This window comes from Choloepus didactylus, chromosome 18 (assembly GCF_015220235.1).
Source record: "Choloepus didactylus isolate mChoDid1 chromosome 18, mChoDid1.pri, whole genome shotgun sequence".
Lineage (NCBI taxonomy): Eukaryota > Metazoa > Chordata > Mammalia > Pilosa > Megalonychidae > Choloepus > Choloepus didactylus.
Genome location: NC_051324.1, coordinates 51,927,156 through 51,936,550, shown reverse-complemented (window position 1 = coordinate 51,936,550; position 9,395 = coordinate 51,927,156). Strand labels below are relative to the sequence as shown.

At 41.7% G+C, this 9,395-nt stretch overlaps 1 protein-coding gene across 2 annotated transcripts in view; it reads left to right on the top strand.

Moving 5' to 3' along the window:
- The first annotated feature begins 1,551 nt into the window (after positions 1-1,551).
- Positions 1,552-9,395, top strand: part of STAT3 (signal transducer and activator of transcription 3) — an 82,852-nt gene continuing 75,008 nt past the window's right edge. For both annotated transcript variants that reach the window (XM_037808176.1, XM_037808174.1), the window contains exon 1: positions 1,552-1,780. The gene's annotated coding sequence lies outside the window, so the exon portion shown is untranslated. The remainder of the gene's footprint in view (positions 1,781-9,395) is intronic.

Sequence of the window (9,395 nt, the reverse complement as noted above, 5' to 3'; positions counted from 1 at the left end):
CACACAGACACACACACACATACACATGCACAATACAGATAATTACAGCAATTTCTACACTGGGCTGGGTGTACAGGAGGGCAACCGGAGACCCTCAGTTGTCCTACAGATGCTTTCACCTCTCATTTGGATATAAGGTCATCCAAGAGGTCTGAACCTGGAGTCTTCAGATGAGTTCAGGTAGCCAGGGAACCATGTGAATTTGTAAGAGCTCATGCTATATTTTTCTGGTGTTAGAATCCAGTTTCCACTCAGACTCTCAGAAGGGTCTGTGACACCTCCCCCCAAAGGATAAGAGTTATTGATTTTCTCACCAGAAATTAATAAGAATAGTCATTCTGGGGTAACTGGTGAGAGAAGGGAGAGGAAGAGATTTTCATTTTTCACTTTCAACCTCTCCGAACTGTTTGAATTTTCTAACCATGAATATGTATAAGTTTCATTTAAAAACTGTTTATTAGGGGTTATCTGGGTGTTAAGATAACCGGCACTTTTTAGATTTTGTCTTTATACCTGTTTGTATTAAACAAACACAACAAACACAAATACTAATAACTTATTTTTTTAAAGCCCTGATACTATCAGCCAAGCAAAACAAAACAAAACAAAAAATCACTCCCTTACACAAAGTTCATCCTTTATTAAGTAAAGCAAAATGTCTACACTTCCTACTGACTACTAGCTTCAATTCAGTAAAACCTGCATACGAAGTAGATGAGGTGGAGAAGAAGCAAGCAGGCAATTTCAAGTATTTCAACTTAGACGCCCCAAATGTCAAATACTGTGTTTACGTGTCAACCTGCATTTCTATTGTTTTCTGCATTCTCGCTTACCGGCCAATGGGCAAGCTGTTGGGGTTTGATACTTGAAGCGACGGAACGGAGGACAGGGTTAAATCCACTGTCTCCCCACGCACTCTAGTAATTACTCTATTTCCACGTCATGTTTCCGGGTGTGTGTCTGTCCCGACTCACGCAGAAACTTTAGTTCAAAGCAAACAGGAGTCACCCATGTTCTTTATGCTGTCGCCAGAAATCCAGCTCAGAAGTTGTGAGCCCTGAGGATCTGGCGATACCTGGGGACTGTCTAACTGGCTGATTCCCACGTGGTAAGACGCTCCCAACCTCGTCCCCACGTGGTGCCACGGACCTGGAACAGAGGGAGCGGGCGGGCGGGAGCCGCATAAGGGGCATTTAAAGTGCCTTGACGTCACGCACTGCCAGGAACTCAGCTGAGTTTTCAGCAGGACATTCCGGTCATCTTCCCTCCCTCCCTGCCGGCTTCTGGGCCGAAGGCCTCTGCTCTTCCCTGGCTGTTGCGGAGGGAGGAGCACGACGCCTTCCGGAACAGCCAACGCAGGGGCGTCCCCAGCGTTCTTTTGCCTCCGCCCTTTCCCCCATCGGCCCTTCTCATTGGTCAGTGGGTGTGGCTTCGGCTGCACAGAGAGCGCAGTGGGGCCTCGTGTGGCCGAGAAAACTGGCCGTCTCATGAGTTATGCATAAAGGCGTGTCTAGGCCGGGCTGGGGCTGGGCGGGGATTGGCTGCAGGGGCTGTAATTCACCAGTTTCCGGAGCTGCGGCCGCGTAGACCGGGCGGGGGAGCTTGGGGTTCCGACGTCGCAGCCGAGGGACCGATCCCGAACCGGATCCTTGACGAGCACCCCCACTCGGCGCTCTCTCTCCGCCGCTGCTAACAGAAGCCTCGCGGCCTGAGGGAGCCCCGCGCCCGCACGCCGGCCCCTGCGCAGCCCCCGCCTGTCGGGCCTCAGCCGGAGAGACAGGTGAAGGGGGTAAAGGGTGGGGCAGCCTCCCCCGACGGCCCCCAGGCCTGACGCCCCGTGGCGGGCGCCGGAAGGGTTGGGGGTGTCTGCAGATCTTTCGGGGAGGGGAGTTTGAATGGAAACTTGAGTGGGGCGGGGGGATATGAGGGAGCACGGGATCATTCTGAAGGGACAACTCCCAGGGACGACAGGAGCGGGCCTCTGAAGGCAAAGGGGGCGCTGGAAGGAAGTTTCGTTCCTGTGAGAAAGGGGAGAAGCCGGGAAGAAAGAGAATCAGCTTGAAGGGGTAGCCGTGGGGCGAGGGCAGTCATCTGGGATGGGGGTGGCAGGAGTGAGGGACAGCTCCCCGACTTCCTGCTCCCTGGGGCTCTGGAGACGTGCCAGCCTCCAGAGCGACTTCAGGCTGGCGGAAATCACTGTAGAGGGGCGCGTGGGGAGAGCCTCCTCGCGCCCCACGGACAGGGATCCGGCAGCTCCGGGCAGAGTCACTTTCTCGGCCTGGCCGGGTTCCCGCTGCTTTAGGAGCCAGTTGTGCTCCTCTGGAGGGAGAAATAGGTGTCTTCCTCCTAGAGCCTCACGGGCTGGTTGGTTGTGGGTTATTGCATAAGAATCAAGTTTCCTGTAGGGAAATTGACAGACGAGCGGTCTAAATTTCCTGGCATCTTTTTGTAGTTGAAGTCGTGCTCCCACCTCCCCCCACTACTGTTCTAAAAACAAAACAAAATAAAACCCCAGTCAGGCCAGCTCTAGAGAGGAATAAACCTCTTTCCTCCTTGACATTGTTCTTTTATAAATACCTGGTAAACACGGCTAGAAGATAAATAATTGAGCCATTGCACTTACTGGATTATGGTGTTGCTTAATTGCATAGGACAGAATGAACCAATCGAGAGTGGGAGTTTTCTGTCTCAGAGCCAAGATCTTGGGTAAATGCAGAAGAGAGGGAAAACAAAGACAGGCTGGCCTTGGCAAAGCCGTGTGTGCAAACTTTACCTGTGTTTGGGGGGGTGTGGTTGTGCTTCAGTTAGCAAAATTAATAACGTCACCCAAGTTGATTTTTCCGTGTTTATAGTACATCACTCAGTTATATCAAGTGGGTGTGTTGACCCAATCGGTGATTAGTTGCTTTTTCTTATTAAAAATGTATTTGGTGTGTATCTGCTGGTTTTTATTGTGTGTGTGTGTGTGTACATGGTATACTTATTCTGTGCCTGGTTTGTAACTTTTTGGCTGGCTGCGCTAGTAAAGCATTGGTTTGAATAAGTCAAAATGGTAAATTATCTTGTGTATGTGGATTTACACTGCACTATGACTTGATTTGGCCAATTTTCTCTTTTAGTTTATATTAAAAATGTCTGTGTTTCTTGAGTCATCAATTTATTTCCTTATCACATGTGCCAGACTGGAATAGTAGCAGAATTTTTGTTCAAGCATTTGTACAGTGAGATGGGGGAAAGAAGTCTGGAATAATGAAAAAAAATTGCTGTAAAGGTCAGAGGGTTGATCTTAGTCTCTATATTTATTAGCAGACTCATCCCAAAGAACTGTTAGCAAATTCATGAATCTTTTGTTTTTATATATAGTTCTTTTGGGAAGAAGAACCAGTTAGAAATACCCACGGTTTTGACTTGACCCACAAAGGGCTTGTGAGGTGGGTAGTTCATGTAACATTCACCCCATTTTGAAGATAAGAAGTTGAGGCCAAAGGAAGAAGATACTTGCTCCAAGGGAACAGAGTGCTATAGTGGTGGAACTAGTATCTTCTGTACACTTTGTTTTCTTTTGACTTTCAATGCTTACGTATTGGACTTGATTTAGTGTGAGTGTAGGCCTTGCTTGGGAAAAATGTCAATGAAATTCTGTCATAATCTGGACAATGAAATATTTCCAACACTCTGTAAGATTTAAAGGAAGACAAAGATTGATTCAATAAACAGGTGAAAAAAGAAGTACAAATAGTGTTTGTTTAGGTTATTTTTCTATCTGTGATGTCTAACTTTAGAAGGGATAATTAAAATTTAACTATTTGGCTAATGAAAAGAGGTATTTAATTAGGGAAGTTTGTAGGTGAAGGGCAGTTGTGACCTAAATGTCACATAAACCAGAGTGCTTTGTGGCTTGAGCACTGGTAGTTGTATTTCTAGGAAGGTGTTTTCTTCTCTTCTCCTTGCCTCTGCGTGTCTTGGCATTTAGATGTAAGATGGAGTAGAGATGTTGACCATCCTTCCAGATGTCTAGTTTATGGCTTCTAAGAGGTGGGGTACAAATAAATCAACAAATATTTACTATTTGCAACTTTGTGAAAGTTGCTGGTGAAGAATAAAATGTATCTTGTTTATAGAACTTGCTATTTAGTAGGAAAACTTGATAAATGGTTTAACCATCCAGAACAACATGCTGTCATCAAAGGGATGGTAAGTTCACCAAAGCCTGTGCCAGCAACAAGGAAGCCATTATATATAAAAGAACATTTAGTACAGATATAGAACGTTTCTGTTATCTAGATAGTTCTACTGGACAGCACTTGACTAAGTGCTACAGGTCTTGAGAGGAGAAGTTATGAGGGTTGGAGTTGTCTAGGAACTCTTTTTAGTAAAGGATTGATATGACCTGGGTTCCATATGATGGGTGGAATTTGGATAAGTGAGGAGGTATGGGGATATAGCATGAACAAAATCCTGGTAGTTCAGGAAAAATAAGTAGGGGAGGAAAAGGACCTACTTATAAAAGTTCTTGAATGTGAGACCAAGGAATGTTAGTTCTGTCCTTTCATAGGGAGAGCCCTTAAAGGTTTTTGAGACCCAGTATTAGTGTTTAATTATGGAGTGCCTAGAGAGTTGTCACTTGAGGATGATCTTACAGAATGGGTTGGCATGCAAATAGAAGTGTCCTGACTTATCATACTTGGTACTTTGCGTTAAAAAAGAGCATAGTGTGCTTAAATGTTTTTGAGGCTTTTTGATTGGTACAGATGACCACTCGCATTTGATCTCTTTCATATTAAAAGTTATTATTTTTTTTTTACCATAACTTTTGGGAAATTGATAAACACTACCAAAAAAGCACTTGAGGAACAACCTCAAATCCTGAAGAGCTCCAGGTGCCCTGTAGGTTATGGTGAAAAGAAGTAATATTGTGGTTAAACATTTGTTGGTAGGAACTTTGGCTTACTAGTGTGCACTTTGGTGGTAAATTTTTTGAAATGTTTCCAATTTTAGAAGAAATAACATATAGAAGAATGAATTTCTATTATGGTCATTTCTCACTTGTCATGTTAGGATTACTTTCAACTTAATTCATAACAGCATACATATTAAATATTGAGAGTCAATTACTGTGCAAGGTGGGTTCCAAGGATGAATGAAATACAGTCCTTATTTTCATGGAACTGGAGGTATAGCTGTGAGGACCAGGGTGGGCTCTGTGTCAGTATGGGTTTAGGGCAGGGGGTATGACATGGTAATGGTTCAAGGCCCAGGCTCTGGAATCAAATAAATCTGGGACTAGATCCTGGATCTGCCATTTCCTGGTCAGAATCTGAACCTGTTTCCTTATCTGTAAGAGATCAGGATGAAAATAATACCTTGATATCAGTGTCTTGTAGGATTGTTGAAGATTAAATGAGATAATGCATGTTAAATTCTTAGCATAGTGCCTGGTACATAGTAAGAGCTCCATAAATCTAAGTTATTATGAAATGTTCAAGAAAAGAGATTATTTCTCTTCCAGGGTAAAAGAAAAGGCTTTATCACAGTGGTGGGGACACCTGAATGGGGTTTTGTGGGATGAATAGGAATTCTCCCCACAGTGTTGAATGGTAAACAGTTGCATTCAGGGCCAAGGGAACATTAATGTGCAGAGGATTGAATCAGCATGATGTGTTCAGCTATTTGGAAGTTCTTAATTTAGGAGAACTAAACCTGGGGGAAAGGAGGCTGCTCAGCTACAGCTCTTGTTCCTTCTCTTCTGTTAATAATTAGATTCAAATATCATTAAAGTAAGTTTTGTCCTGTTTACAAAAGTAATTCAAGTTTATTGTGAAAAAAATGTAAATTTGTAGAAATTTTAAATGTGTATATTTTACATATATATCCTGTTGGTATCCTGTTAGTGTATATTCTGTCAGATTTTTTTGCAGCCTTTTCTACCTACTAATTTGTTTTGGACATATTTATTGCAAATTCCTTTTTAATAGTCCAATAAAAGCATACTTGGGAAAGCAAATCTGCCCCCAAAATAAAATAATGTTTGGATTATCTGGCTTTCTGTCACTCCCACTCATAAGAATAAGTGACTTTACCAATCACTGAACTTTTATGTGACCTTTGACATTTTAACTACATTGGCCAAGGGAACATATATTTTGAGCTTTTCTTAAGGTAGGTATTATGGTAGTGCTGAAGTGCTTGGCACAGAGTATTTGTGGGTTTCATGGTTCAAAAATTATATAGTAGTAAAATTGGGCCATGAGATCAGATTCCTTGAGCTCTGATCCCAGATCTACCGCCTCTTAGATCTTGGGCAAGTGGCTTCAATTTCTCTGGGTCTCAGTTTCTCTATCCATAAATGTGCATACCAGGTCTACACTGTAGGGTAGTTGTGAGGAGTAAACAAGATAATGCATTTACAGTACTTTGCAGTGACTGGCAAATAGCTAGCATCTATCTAACTACTAAGTCTGGCAAGTTATGATTCACAGTAGCCGGTCCTGACCCAGAGGAAAGGAGTACTTGGGTGATTCTAGACTCGTAGGGAAAAACTAAATGTATAGGGATGCAGGGGATTTACATTGTGGTGGAGGAAATGGAGGCCAGTCACGTGAAAGGAATAGGCAAGGCAACCCATAAGTCCCTGTTTACACAAATGCCCTTGTGACAAGTCTCTTCACATCTTCCAGAAAGTGTGCTCATGATCCATTTATTTTAAGTCATATTCAGCAGATTAAAGATTTGTTATCACTCAGAAATTTGAACAGTCCCTTAGAGCTCTTCACGACACACAAAGTACAGACAGTATTGAAGGCTCGAAGGGGAGAGGAATGATTAAGGTTGAGTGTGTCTCAGATAGGAAGAGGCTGACAGGAGGAACCTGAGTTTTGAGTCAGGAAAGGAGAGTGGGACAGCCTACAGGTTGGGGATGACGTACCCCACATGGAGTGAATGATCTGTGTGAAGCTGGGAGGTGATTTGCTGTGCCCTGTTCTGCTGAATTAGAAGTCCCATCACATTTATGTGTGTGTTAATTGCAGGAAGAGAACTTGGTTTTCTTGTCTTGTAACTTTCTCACCTGTATTCAGAATAGCCTTGTGGTTAAGAAGAACCACTCAGCTTCTCATTAAACAAGTTCTCTCATTCTCACTCTCCTGTTTCGGATTGGAGAAGCAGGAAAGAAAAGGCCTCCCAGTTGCTTCTTGGCTGTATGTGGGGCAGGAGGAAGCCAGCAGAGCTTGAAAGAGAAAGTAAACCTTCTGGTAAATAAATGGCTTCCCTGCTGTGGAGGAGGAGTGCAAATTATTAGGGGGATGTTTCGGGTAGTTTTTGTAGAGGCCATTTCTGAAAACTTACTTGGATTAATGAAGGTGAGCCCAGTTGAGGAAAACCCTGCCCTGTTTGGTGTTAACCACCTGGTTTCCCGCTTTGTTGATTAATTTTATTAGTTTGTGGTATCCTGACCTCTCATTCTTGTTATGAGAATTGGAGGATTTGAGTCTGAGCTTGAGCACCTGCTTAGATGAAAGCTTCCTAAAATGCATGTTTTTTCCATCTTTGCTCATGTTAATTTTGTTTTGCTTATAGCAAACACTGTTTTTCTGAGAGAATCTAAAAGCATTAGACTTTTGTTCTCCCTTTTTCCCTCCCCGCAACTACCCAAATGTAATTCTCAAAACCTCAAAACCCAGATGTTAGCTGTGTAATGACCTCTCCTATAAACCAAACGAAGTACAATATTGCATCGAGTTAGTGTTAAAATAGTCAGCCTTTGAATTTTTTTCTACTTGTGGTTTAGACACAGTAAATATTTAATCTCAGACTGACTTTCCCTGACAAATCAGTTTTGTATTTGGGCCTCTTTTTATCAGTATGTTTAGGGAAAGCAAATTTATTGAAACATCAACCTAAATAAAACAATTCAGATGGTAATGCTCTTTTGCTTAGGGGCAGGTGGAATAATTGCATTCTGAAACCAAATGCCAATATTTATTCTTAATTCCATGTTTGTTTGTTTTTTAATTCCTTGTTTTTTTTTTGTCCCTTTCCATTAGAGTGACTAAATAAGAGTGAATTGTAAGTGGGAGGGACACTTTAGGGTGCTAATCACTAAGTTGAAGAATCCTAGGTTGGTGGGACCATCCGTCTGTTTCCTCTTTCTGCAGAAGTATCTGAGGGTCTTGCGTGGGAAGTGCCTCATAGCCTACTGTGTGATTCCAGGGACTTCTACCTTCAGTTTACCTTAAACTCTACCATGAGAGTATCATTCTGTTATACTCAGTGAGAGAATGTTTTCTGAATAACCGAGAATGAGGTTGGAGGTAGGGATAGAGAAGTCCCGTACAGTCTCTATCAAAGTGCTTCCCTTTCCTTAGGAAAGATCAATGCCAGTCTTAACCACAGAGTTGCAGTAAAAGTATATCAAATATTAGTCCTTCAGTTACAAACTCCAGTTTTCTTTATTGTAAAAGCAATATTTTAGAAAAAAATTGAAAATAAAATTAATCAGTGTGGAAGAGTATGCAGTAAGTGGAAAGTTAGTCTTCTCTCCACCTTATCCTCTGAACTTTCTTTCCCAGGGACAGCTAGTTACCTATTTTTTTTCTTATCTTTCCAGAGTTATTTCATGTGCAAGCATGCAAACATACTCTGTTTTTTTTTTTCCTTTCATAAATAATAGCAAATTATACACATAACTTTGTATCTTATTTTTTGTCACTTTGTCTAAGAGAACACTCCATGTGAAAATGAGATTGACCTCACCTTTAAGATCTGCATAGCAGTATTCTAGGCTATGGATGTGATAGTTTAATCTCCTAATGATAGGAATAGTTTATGGAATTTAAAAGTAGTAATCGATGTTCACTAAATATCCTCATATTTGTCTTTGGGCACATGTGAATAAATCTACATATATATTTTGATGTTTTAATCATAGTATGTATACTATTTGGAAATGTGGCTTTTCAGTTGACGGAGTGAACATTTTTTTTTCTTTATTGGAGAAGTTGTGGGTTTATAGAACAATAATGCATAAAATTTAGGATTCCCATATGCCCCCCTACCAACAACAACTTTCGTTGGTGTGGAACATTTGTTACAATTGATAATAGCACATTTTTATAATTGTATTACTAGTTAAAGTCCATGGTTTACCTTAAACACTGTGAGTGTAGTTCCATGGATTTTTAAAAAAATTTTTATTCTGTTACCATATATACAATCTGGCATTTCTCCTTTTAATCATATTCAGATATATATTTCAGTGCTGTTAATTGTGTTCATAATGTTGTGCTACCATCACCACCATCCATTACCAAAACATTTCCATCATTCCAAATAGGAACCCTATGCATTTTAAGCCTCAGCTTTGCATTCCCTATCCCCACCCATCCCCTAGTAACCTA